The 13,690-nt window shown below is 38.0% G+C and overlaps 1 long non-coding RNA gene across 1 annotated transcript; it reads left to right on the top strand.

The window, feature by feature from the left end:
* The first annotated feature begins 11,126 nt into the window (after positions 1-11,126).
* On the top strand, positions 11,127-12,684 carry LOC134097242 (uncharacterized). Its single transcript, XR_009940899.1, has 4 exons — positions 11,127-11,174; positions 11,314-11,363; positions 11,596-11,663; positions 12,216-12,684. It is a non-coding gene; the product is annotated as an uncharacterized LOC134097242 (long non-coding RNA).
* Positions 12,685-13,690: the final 1,006 nt, after the last annotated feature.

Here is a 13,690-nt window from a genome sequence, read left to right as displayed (position 1 = left end):
CAGAAAAATGAATGCATGATTAAGATTATTTTAAAATAAAATACAGTACAGAGTACAACTAGTTAGATATAAATATAAAGTAATATCAATACATTAAGAACCAGTTGAACACTGATGTGTTGAACTTGAAAACACTTCTTCTCTTCATAATGACTTAGCCTTTTTTAAGTGTGCTTAGTTCAGCAGAATTGATTCAGGAGGTTGCTACATGAGTTACATATTATGGTCATTGTGCATCAAGTAGGCTACCAATTGTGTGTAAACAATTGAATAAAACTGCCTAATACACAAGACTGATAGGTCAACTCGCCTTGTGTTGAGGCGGCAGCTTCAAGCAACCTGTGGGTAACGTCATAGGCTAGGCCTACTAGTTCGCTAACATAAGCTTTGCAAATAAACTTAGACATATTTTGGTTGCAATGGCGGGATTATCCGATTGTAAACTGGCTGTCAATAACGTTATGAAATCAACTCTTCTTATCGCCACCAAGCAGCAGTAGGAGTTTGACATTCTGGCTACCGTTGCAGTGGTACGCGACGCAGACACAGGAAATTCATGTAGCCCCACTAGACTTTTACAGAGAGAATTAGTCTGAAATGTTTATGGTATGTTGGTCTCAAGGGCCCGCATCAACCAACCAACTAACTCATAACCACTCATTTGTGAATTGCTCCCCCTCCGCCAGTAAAAAAATAAAATAAATGCAGCAATATACTGCTTAAATTGCCCTTATCTACGGTTGAGCTTTTCTGAACTGCACCAAACACACAAACACACACACACACACACACACACACACACACACACACACACACACACACACACACACACACACACACACACACACACCAAAGTAACAAGAGTAGGACATGGAGACAAATTATTTTTTTGTGGCGAGAATGTGCAGGACTGAGTGGCGGTCATATTTTGTACTGCTATGAGGTACATCTAGTTTTGCAGACACTTTTGTCCTCAGTAACTAACACAACTGGGGAAAAAAGACAGACCAGCAATGTCTGAATTTTCTGTATACTCTCAGGTGTAACAGCTTTTGTATTTTAGGTGTAAAAGGCCCTCTCTTGGGGAGAAATGGGCTCCAAAGTACAGTTCACCACCCCATCAACTGCTAAAAAAAAAAAAAAAAAAAAACCCTGGGTAAACTGTAATAGATTGGATTTGCATTCTTTGGTCTCTTTTTTACTTTTTGTTGACCTTGATGGAACATGTCATGACATCAAGGAAATATGTTAAGAAGGACTTAGGAAACTGTGGTATTACAGTTCTACACAATTTTGCAAACTAGACTGTTTTTATTTATTTATTCATTTATTTTATCAAAATTCACACACAATGCCAGCCGTGGCGTGACTGGCTGGGGCACCTGCACCGCACGCTGGCGACCCGGGTTCAATTACCGCACCGTGGTCCTTTCCTGATTTGATTTGATTTGATTTGATTGGATTTATTTGACCAACTCATATTTAAAATAAAAGAACATGATACAGATCATAGACCGCACCATCTCTTTCAACAAGAAAGTCAGGATTACACAAAAAAGGCCCGAGGCTTATTTCCATTGTGGTCCCACCAAGAAAGCAAGAGAGACAGATGGCAACAGATCTTAATCAGTCAAGAATGGTGGTGTGACATTAGACCCCCCACCCCCCCAACAAAATAATTAATAACAATAAATAGATTAAATAAACTCCATAAATAAAAATTACAGACACTTGCAAATAGCAGACAAATACTGTCAATAGCAGGACCTAAGACCTAGTCTGATTTATCCCATTTTCTTATTGTACATTTAAAACTCTCCAGATTTCTTATTGACTTAAAATGACTTGGCAATCCATTCCACAGACTAGAAGTTACACACAAAAAAGAAGCTTTCCCTATGTTAGTTTTTACTCTAGGAAGTACAAAGTCTGTGGACCTGCCCCTAGTGGAGTAGTGATGCACATCTCTCACTCTGTTAAAATAGTTCATTAAATATCTAGGGACATCTCCAAAGACAATCTGAGATACTCTATCATCTACTCTTAACCATCCAACATTTCTAAAATCCCACCTCAACTCTCTCTCCCACTCGCTTCCTGTCTCTCTCTCTACTGCCCTGTTCAATTAAAGGCATAAAAGCCCCAAAAATATACTTTAAAAAATGTATAAAATAAAAAATTCACACACAATTCAGAAAACCAAACACACACACTGCAAAATGCTTCATATATCCTGCAAGCACTGTGGTGACAAAACCTGTCAGCGGGTTAAGCTTTGTCCAACCAGCTAACAAAAAGATAACCTGGGCTGGGCAGGCTGAACTTGCTGCCAGTAGAGCTGCATGAATTGCAGAGATGCAGATATGTTTGGAAGCCATATTGGTGGGACCCACTTCATACTGGCCTGCTTCACATAATTGTGAGTATAACAGCAGTATCCACCACTCAGCATGTGCCATATGGTTTGTCCATGATAAAGGCCTACAGTACCATTGGAATCCTAATGATAAGAATTACTCTTATTGCAATATTACTGATATAAACGAGCTGATGAAACATTTACACTCTCAATCAATGGCAGCTCACAGAACAAGAACAAGTAGGCTAATGCAGAAAACAAAAATTCAAACTGTAGGTGAGGAAAAAGAGTTGATTGTTTTACGATAAACAGGATTAGGCCACTTTTTGATATGACTTGTGGATAAGGTGGAAAAAAAGTGAAATAGCTAATGTTATAGTCTAGTCACCAATCCCAAGCCATTACAGCGAAGCATACTAGAGAGTTGAAAATGACTGCACAAGGACTATCTTTTAATACAATATGCATATATTAAACACTGCTGAGCTATTTTTGATGCAACAAAAATATTGGCATGGTTTGAGACTCTATCCATGAAGAGCTTACCACCATGCCTGGCGTGAGTAATTTCCTGATTTTATTTTCTGAATTACATGCGCACCCTAGTGCTGATTTCGGGCATTGCGCTATTACACAGCGTTAGGGCCTACAGCTAATGGATGCAGGCTTCTAGTCAGACACAGCTGACGGTTGTTGAGATGGCACATCATGGCCATCCCTAACTCAAAGTGCAGTCCACTGAAAATTGGACTATGGAAACATATTTACAAGCGTGATTAATTTTTTTGCGGAGAGAATGTGCAGGACTGAGCGGCGGTCATATTTCGTACCGCTTTGCGGTACATCTAGCTATCATTATTATTATTTTTTTTAACAATATTGACCAAAAAACATTTCCTAAACAGCTAGTTCTAGCAATTAGTTCTACACTCATTATGATGCAGTTATGTGTCATAATCCAACAATGCATAAAGTTCTATGGGTGTCATGGTGACCATGGTAACATTGAAAAGGGGATGCCAAGAGCAGCAGAGCTTCATTCTACAGCAATCAGTCAAAAAGTACAGGTGATTACAGGTGAGTGTAATGTAACAACTGTTTTGTTGTGTCAGTATCTTTGAACATATTCAAATAGTTTACATCAGATTATGTTCTTATTACATATGAAAAGATTTAATGATAAACAAAATTCTTAAAATAATGAGACTTTTCTCTGATTTCTCTTTTTTATTCTCTTCTTTTGTTATACATTAATAAGCTGATGCTGAATGCTTATGTACAAGCACGATACTCATATTTCAGTTGTTAATTGCATGCACTCTTAAAAGGAATTATGAGTAGTGCAATTCTTGTGCTCAACTTTAAAGAATGAATGAAAAGTAGTCTATACAAGGTATAATGTGTGAGGGTATGGGGGAGTTTGGTGTGTGTGCTGGGGGGTGATGAACTGGTGTGTGCTGTATGTGTGTGGAGTATTGGTGTGTCTGTGTATGTGTGTGTGTGTGTGTGTGTGTGTGGGGGGGTGATATATTGTGTGTTTAGGTGATGGTTATGATTATATTTGAAATTGTCCGGCATGTTGGTTGATTTATAATGTATGGGTTCACTCATTAACACAGTGTTTTTAAATCTACAGTATCTATCAGATGGAGGTGAAGAAAGAGGAAGAAGGGATGAGAATGCTGGAAGAGAGAGTGAAAGAGCAGCAGAAGATAAGGAGAGAAATGCAGAAAAAAAAAGGAAGTAAAAATAAAAATGAGAGAGATGGAAGAAAAGGCCAGCGAGCAGAACAAAATTCTGAGAGAGAAACTGAAGGAGAAAGAACAACAGACGAGGGAGATTGTAGAGAAAATGAGAGAGCAGGAGATAACTAGAAATGCAGTTCCAAGGAATTACCAGTGCATGAAAATGAAAAAAATTATAGATAGATGATGTAGATATGGCTACTAAGGTGTAACTAGGGTAAAGATGGTGATTGCATAGTTTAAAGAGAGTTGATGTGTGAAGGTAGACAGTTTAAAGCTTAAACATTCCAGTTGTAACTTAACGCATGATTTCTAAAAGGTATGTTAAAATGTTAACTATGTTAACAATGATAACCAGGTTGATTGGTTTACTTAGCTAATGATTTCTAACAGTTATGCTAAAAATGTTAACTATGCTAACAATGCTAACTATGTTAACATTGCTAACCAGATTGATCAGCTAACTTAACTAATGATTTCTAACAGAAATGTTCAAAATGCTAACTATGCTAACAATGCTAACAATGCTAACCAGGTTGATTAGCTAACTTAGCTAATCATTTTTAGCAGTTATGCTAAAAATGTTAACTATGCTAACAATGCTAACCATGCTAACTAGCTAACTTGCTACTGAGGACTTTTATTTTGAAACATTTGTTAATAGGGTATCCATGGCTGCCACTATCAGGAATAAAGAAGTTACTGTAGTAAAATCATGTTGGTTGCTATGGAAACGGTCATAAACGCTTAATTTTAATGGTTGCTATGTTGGTTGCTAGGTACATGGAGGTCTCATGTAGTTGACTGGAGGCATAGTTGATGATAACTGACAGTAGGAATGGTTGAACAGTTAAATAGATTAGTAGTTTCAATGGTTAAATGATTTAATAGTGTATTATTGCAGTGAGGACTTTTATTTTGAAACAGTTGTGGACAGAGGAAACAGTTTAACAGGTATATGTAGTCTTCACAGAGAACGTATGCTTAAAGCCTGAGAGAGAGAGAGAGCTGCTGCAGCTGGCCTGGCCACCTGGCAGAAGATTCTAATTGCCCTATTATGATGTCATAATCACAATGTTAAGTCTATGGGGAAATTTTAATAGTTTTTAATTTATAGTTTAAAAAGTATAAAAGTTACAAAGTTGAAAAATAAATAGCACGGGTGTCCTAAGCAAGACCTACGTTACAAAGTTTGAATGAAGTTTCTACGTTAAACGGTTGAAGCTGCATTAAATGCGTTAGAAGAAGAAGAATAAGAAGAAGCCTAGGAAGAACAGTACAGTGCATTTTCATGCACTGTAATTAATCTGGAAATGGAGAAGAGCGCCAAGGAGGAAGAACGATTGTTGAAGGAGATGGTTGAAGAAGCAATAGAACGGAAGAGAAAGCTGAGAGAGATGGAGAATAGAGCAAAGGAGAAAGAAAGAGGAATGAAGAAGATGGTAGAGAAAATGAGAGAACAGGAGCGAATGCACAGAGAAATGGGGGACACAGAAAGCCACACGTACACGGACTCGGACGATTCTTGGATGGAGGAGGAGGAGGATAAGGAAGCGCTCAAGAGACAAGAAGAACTAACAAAGCTTAAAGAGATTAAAGAGAAGATATCTCTGGAGGTCCAAAGGATAGCACAAATAGAGATAGAAGAGGAAAGAGAGAGGAGGGTGAAGGCAAAGGTGAGAGAGGAGGAGAGAAAGAAGAGAGAAATTGAACAAAGAGCAAGAGAGGAGGAGAGAAAGAAGAGAGAGACTGAACGAAAAGCAAGAGTGCAAGAACAATTAAGAAATGCGATGAAGGCAAAAGCTGAAGATGAGGAAAGGGAAAAGAGAAGATTGGAAGAAGAGGAGCGGCTGAGAAATGAGAGCTGGTGGCAGATAGGAAGGGAAATGTATGAGGATTTCTATACTTTTTGCGTAGAAACATATTTACTGCGAAGGAAGAGGAAGAGAGAAGAAAAAATGAGAAAGAAGGCGGAGAAGGAGGAAATATTGAGAGAAAAGGCAAGAGAGAAGAGATACCGTTGAGAGAGGCAGAATAAAAGCAACAGAGCAAGAGAGCAATGGAGGAAGAAAGAAAAGTGACAGACATGGAAGTGTTACTAAGAAAATATAAATAAAATAAAAGTGTTCAAATTAAAACGTACAAAGGCCTGATTTAGTCCCTTTGTCAAAAACTGCATTTACAAATATTACAGAAAAATGAATGCATGATTAAGATTATTTAGAAATAAAATACAATAGGCTACAGAGTACAAATAGTTAGATATAAATATAAAGTAATGTCAATACATTCATAAGAACCAGTTGAACACTGATGTGCTCAGTGTAAAACACTGCGATGAACTTGTAAACACTTCTTCTCTTCATAATGACTTAGCCTTTTTTAAGTGTGCTTAGTTTAGTTAGTTCAGCAGAATTGATTCAGGAGGTTGCTACATGAGTTACATATTATGGCCATTGTGCATCAAGCAGGCTACCAATTGTGTGTAAACAATATTGAATAAAACTGCCTAATACACAAGACTGATTGGTCCACTCGCCTTGTGTTGAGGCGGCAGCTTCAAGCAACCTGTGGGTAACGTCATAGGCTAGGCCTAGTTCGCAAACATAAGCTTTGCAAATAAACTTAGACATATTTTGGTTACAATGGCGGGGTTATCCGATTGTAAACTGCCTGTCAATAACGTTATGAAATCAACTCTTCTTATCGCCACCAAGCAGCAGTAGGAGTTTGACATTCTGGCTACCGTTGCGGTGGTAAGCGACGGTACGCGACACAGACACAGGAAATACAATTTGACAGGTTTACGCCGCCGATGCAACTGCGAAACTCCAGCACATCAGTGATGGTGTAGTAGTAGGCTACATCCACGCACAAACGTATGGGTGAAAAAAAAACAGTCGCTTTCAAAATAAAAGCAACAATGTTGATTTTCGATCTCCGCGGGCCGTAGGCTACTTGCCCAGGCCTGGCCTAGAGCTGTTCATGTGGACATTGGCCGGGTTTCCCAAAATTGTTAAGAAGCTCTTAAGTGCTAAGAACTTCTTAGGAGCGTTGTAAGAATGTTCTAAGAACGCTCCTAAGAAGTTCTTAGGACTTAAGAGCTTCTTAACGATTTTGGGAAACCCGGCCATTGTCAGTTTCTTCATGCTGCGCTCTGAATTGCTTTGAGCTCAATGAGAATGAAACCAGCTAATTAGCTAACAGCTAACTGACATAAAGCATGCCAAACTCTTAGTATGTTAAGGGTATAGTGTTGACATGGGGTTATTTGAATTCCAAAGGCCAAGGGGACTTTATCAGGGTGCATATAGTGTCCTGGATCCATGAAATAACTGCCCTTTACAAATAAAAATAAAAATCATCTGGGAAGTTAACATGGTCGTTCCAATACTTATGACCCCCTGTATTGGAAAACATTTATATATTTACAATACATTATTCATTCACAAAGAAAATGTATGTCCTTAAAGGTTGAATAGTTCCTCATTGTTTCATTTAAGGCATTAAGATAAATTTCCAAAAGATGATTTTATATCTAACTTTAAGCATGTGTTCCAATAGCCTACTTTTGGAGGACACTATACTGTAGGCCAATTATAATCACCTTGTGATTGGGAGAGGAGAATCATATTTAGCCTAGGCCTATATTAATTTGGCACATATTTACTCTAAAACTGTAATGTTGTTTAAATAGCCTATAGTGTATTTTTAAGATTTCAGTGAGGATTAATAATCATCACTGGGAGAATATGTGAACAGGAGCAGTGACATTCTGGTAAAAACAGTGCTACAATGTTGAAGAAATGCTCCCTTTATGGATTTTTTTCATTTTCTGCCAGTGAAAAATTCCTTTCCCCAGTGGATATTTGTACAGTGTGTTCCCAAATTGTGACAATCCGTGACAATCTAGTCTAAGGGTGTGCCTCTGTATAGTTCTAAGAGTTTAATTCTGGATGAGAACTAGGCTATTTGACTATACATCACAGCTTTTTAGCACACTGGTGTGGCATCATGCCATGCAGTACTTGCCCCTTTTTTTTGCACCTGCTCTACAAGCTAGCTATATAGGCCTAGGTCACATATTTGCAGTGTGTGAACCCCACACTCTCCTCATCACAAACGGTCACATAGAAACAAGCCATTGACCACATTTCCTGTCTAAAACTGAAGAAGTCACAACCCAGGGTTAAGGCGGTTAAAGTTGGTTAGCACAGAGTCCTGCACTGAAACAGCACTGAAACCAAGAAAGTTGACACACAAGTGAACTGCTCTCATCACAATGACAGGTAAACCAATTATTTAAACATCTTTTCCCCTCAAAAACTTCTGTAATGCTACCTGTGTTGTGCATTTAATTCAGTATAGCGCATGTACAAAAATATTTTTGTTAATAAACTATTTTACATTACAGAATGTACACAAGCCTATATAGGTCTGTCATTGACCGGGTTGGTTTTGATTATTTCTTTGTGGCTCCACATTGTGACAAGAATAAAACAAAGAAAAGGTGTGTAGAGATTTAACAGGAACATTTCAGAGCTGTTAAGAAATGTAAATAATGACAATCGTATGAAGAAGTCTTTTCCAAAACGCCATATCCACCATTTTGAAGCAAAACACTTTTCCACACACATGTGTTTATCCAGCAAATAACAATGTCCACAGACAAGGAGGAGTATGTTGCATCATTTTATGAAAGTACAGCGCCCTCCATACTTATTGGCACCCCTGGTTAAGATGTGTTAAAATAAAAATTTTATTGTAGAAGCATACTCTCACACTGAAAATTGTAGAAAAATGTAACCTTCAACTCAAGTGAATTTTAAGGTGGGAAAAAAAAATCCCTGACTGAGATATGATTATTCTTCATAAGATCACCTGTTCCACAATTATTGGCACCCCTAACAATTCCTATATAAATGTAATTAAAGTATTTCTGTCATTTCTGTAGTAGTTTACAAAGTTGATCAGAGTAGAACATTTAATTAGTAATTCTTAACATCCTGTTTCCCTGGGCTATAAATATAACGTGACACAGAGGCCATTTCTCTTCAACATGGGAAAGACAAAGGAATACACCGTTCAAGTAAGGCAGATGTGTGTCGACCTTCACAAGTCAGGCAATGGCTTCAAGAAAATAGCCACTCGCACACCTGCCCATATCTATGGTCAGAGGAATCGTTAAGAAGTTTAAAACAACTGGAACAGTGGTAAACAAGCCTGGAAGAGGACGCAAACTTTATTTTACCACCACGCACAGTGAGGAGGATGGTAAGAGAAATAAAAAAATCTCCAAAGCTCACTGTTACAGAATTGCATCAAATGGTTGCATCTAGGGGTCACAAAGTCTCCAAAACAACCATCAGGCACATCTACATGCCAACAAGTTGTTTGGGAGGCATGCACGGAAAAAAACTTTTCTCACCCAAAATCATAAGCGCAAACTTCTGGAGTTCGTTAAGCGGTACTGGGCCTTCAACTGGGACCGTGTGCTTTGGTCAGATGAGACAAAGATAGAGCTTTTTGGCAACAAACACTCTAAGTGGGTCTGGCGTAACAAAAAAGATGGGTATGCAGAAAAGCACCTCGTACCCACTGTGAACTATGGGGTAGGATCGGTGATGCTGTGGGCCTGTTTCTCTTCCAAAGGCCCTGGGAACCTTGTTAGGGTGCATGGCATCATGAATGCTTTGAAATACCAGGACATTTTAAATCAAAATCTGGTGGCCTCTGCCCGAAAGCTGAAGATGGGTCGTCACTGGGTCTTTCAGCAAGATAATGACCCTAAACATATGGCCAAATCTACCCAGAAATGGTTCACCAGACACCAAATCAAGCTCCTCCCATGGCCATCTCAGTCCCCAGACTTCAACCCCATTGAAAACCTGTGGGGTGAGCTGAAGAGGAGAGTGCATAGGAGAGGACCCAGGTCGCTGGATGATTTAGAGAGATTGTGCAAAGAGGAATCTTGTGAGACATTATAGGAGAAGATTAGGTGCTGTTTTGTTGGCAAAAGGGGGTTGTACAAAGTATTAACATCAGGGCTGCTCATGTGGCACCTCTGATTTGATGTAAAATAATTATTTCTTAATGTGGGATTTTTTTCCTTCTGAATAAATGCACTTGAATCAAAGGTTGGATTTTACTCTTTTTTTTTCATTGTGGTCCTATATTATTTAGAAAGAAAATGAATTTATTAGAAGCTAAAGAACACATCTTAATCAGGGGTGCCAATAATTATGGATGGCGCTGTATGTGTATTGCGACATCGAGGCAAGTCAAATTTGTAGCTTCTTATGTCTCATTCCATCGAACTACAGATCCACAACCCGATCTGGTAAACTTACATAGTGCGGTTATAGCCAATATGAGGGCCTTGAAGCAAATGCAGAAATGCCGTTCACCCTGTTACGAGTTGATGAACCATTGAAATGATTTTGGAAACATTATTTTAAGGTACAAAAACACTCTTTAGTGTTGCTTTAATGAATTATCATAAGTATTTTTTTTTATTTTATTTTCTAAGTAATTTCAGTGGAACTGTAATTTGGTTGTTGTTATTTGATGTATCTTTACTAAACTGCACTTTTATTGATATTACCTGAAATACACAATTAAATAACATTACTTATTACTGTAATGTTTTCAAAAATCTGCTGTTAGTTTGGTGTTTATCTCGGTTTTAAACTGAAGTTGGAGTTGGGATTTGAACTTTAAAACCATGTTAAACTCCAAACTGGCGACAGAGCAATTTTCCCATAGCGTTTTGGAAAAGAGCTCTTTATATTGCCAACTGTATGCAGTAGCCTATCGCAGTGTTTTAGGTCTCATTATGCCCTGGAAGAATTAAAATAATGTCAATTTGTTTATTAGGCCACATTTTTTAGCTTTTAACTTTTAAGTCTATGCCCTGGAAATTGTTTCATATTTTTGCAATATATTTGGAGAAAGATTCATGTGTACAATGTGTGAAACAAAACAGAAATATTTTTAAGATGAAAAGCAAAATCTTTATTATCAGATGCTGAGAAGCACCTGAGGATCTCTTCTGAACATCATGTTGAGAGGTATTTTATGATTACCTAGAGAACATTACTTCTGTGAGCATACTTTTACTCCACTCTTTGTTTTACATTATTAATGGTAACTACTGCACTTGTGAATGTAATTGATGAATGTTGAACAAGATGCAATGACAATTTTCAGGTCTGAGGAAAACCTGCAGATCTATGGAAATATATGCACAAACAGAAGGGGTAAGTTATTTCTTTCTTTCTCTCTCTCTCTCTCTCTCTCTCTCTGCCTGTCTTTCTCTCGTGTACGCACATACTCACACTCTCTCTCACACACATGAACACACACACACACACACACACACACACACACACACACACTCACTCTCTCTCTCTCTCTCTCTCTCTCTCTCTCTCTCTCTCATTAATTGATTGTCAGTTTTGTGTGTCATTTGTCTTGCTGCATGTACTCCAGAGTTGGACGTTTTGACAGAGATTTGCTATGTGCAGACGACACCCACAGACCACTGATGAGATGAAAAGGTATTTGTCATATTTATGAATCTAATGACTCGGTAATGATTCTGTAAACATTGAAAACATTGTCTGAACAAGTTAAAATTGTACACACCACATCACTGACAGAGATGTTGAATAATGAATAGCACTTATGATTGTTGGTACTCATTTATTAACCGACATGTCTGATCAAAACACAACACAAAAAATCCTTCTCTACAGTTACTACTGTGCACACAGGTACTGGCAGTGCACACAAGTTTGTCAGACACACACATGCATGCACACACACACACACACACACACACACACACACACACACACACGCACACACGCACAGACGCACACAGGCACACACACATACTGTACACACGTAGACAAAGATAAGAGGTTGTCCAGGGAGTGCTACAAAACGGTTATGAATTAGATACCATCCCTGGGAGATGGATCAAGTGTTGAGAGCTAGATTCAAATATTGTGAAATAAGGAGGTTATTTCAAAGTCAAAGAAAGTTACAGACACTTGTAGTGGGTGGCTGTTTTGTAGCAGGAGGCAATCTATTTGTTTTCCTTGTAGGAAGCCAACCTCAGATGCCAGATCTGACCTCAGACAACAGCCCGCAGCCATCGATCCCAAATCCAGGGATTTTTTTTGTTTGTTTGCTATTCTTTTTATTTTATTGTTGAGTGTTGTACTTTGAAAGCAAAGATTAGAGTCAAACCTGGCCAATAAAGCTGATTCTGAAATTCTGAATGCTTGCAACTGAGGTCTACTGAAGGCCCAACTGATGCTTCTATCCAGAACCACAGTTTGAGTTTTAGCTGTTCCTTTGAGTTCATTTTTACCTTTTCCTTTTTACCCCCAGGATTGGGGTAGTACCAAGGAATGTTTTTTCAATATGGGTTTTTCTTCAATGTAACGACTATAACTAAAATGTAAAGACTTTCTTCTTGGTATGTTTTTTCGCCTCTCTTATATGAAGCCTTCAGCTATCCTCCTGGGACCTAGAGGAAAGTTTTGATATTAAGATTTTTTAGATAATGTATTATGGTGGAAAAAAACATGTTGGAGCAATTACTTTTTTGAAAACAAAAAGAAAAAAAAAGAAATAATAAATTTTTTAAAAAAATCACTTGCTGTGGACATTGAGTCTTTTCTTTTTTCAATACTGATATTGCACGGAATAATAATTTGATCTCAGAGTATTTTTTGACATTAGAAATATGCCAAGGAAGGTTTACTCCCCAGGATGTGTGCCAAGACAAACGTAAGGAAACCAAAGGAAACGGTGAAATGGGGTTATGAAATAAACCTGGAAAAACGGCAGTGTATTAAGAGAGGGCCTTCCAAAGTCAAAAGATTTACACAAATTAGAGGACATGGAGATAATTTATGCCATTTTATGATACATTTTGATAGAGAGGTAGTTGCTAACATCACTCAAGCAGATGAACAGAATGCAGAGACAAGGTTTTACCTGTCTCTATTTACTGAGCTGACTGCTGAAGGTAGCACACCATCCAGACATACTTGGGTATCGACCTGAATGAACAAGCTAGTGGACTCCCTTGCATGTCCACTTTAAAGATATTATGATAGTTCAATATGAATGTAATTGTAATATAATAATAATATAATATCAAATAACCTTTACATATTCAGTCTCTGTACCAAAGACCCGTTTAGAAGGTCTGTTTTCCCTCTTCTTTTGAACAAACAATGACCCATCCTTTGATGACTTCAGTCAAAAAATGAGTTGAATGTACTTGTAGGTACAATGTTACTACATATTGGTGTACATGCATTATATTAACATAATTATGTACATTACACAATTTGCAGTACTATGGTATTTCTCATTTCAAACGTTTTCCACCGTTACTGGACCATTCCGTCAAAATCCTTTAACCTCAAGCAGATCAAGGAAGAGTGTCAGCTCAAGAACTGGCTCCCTTCCGAAAGATCAATCCAGAATAATACTCAAATAGGTCAAAATCACACTACAAATCACTCTACTTATAATAGGCCTAATAAAATCTTGAGCACTTATA

Source organism: Sardina pilchardus, chromosome 12 (genome assembly GCF_963854185.1).
Source record: "Sardina pilchardus chromosome 12, fSarPil1.1, whole genome shotgun sequence".
NCBI lineage: Eukaryota > Metazoa > Chordata > Actinopteri > Clupeiformes > Clupeidae > Sardina > Sardina pilchardus.
Note: the sequence above shows the minus strand (reverse complement) of the source record. Positions and strands in the feature narration are given on the sequence as shown.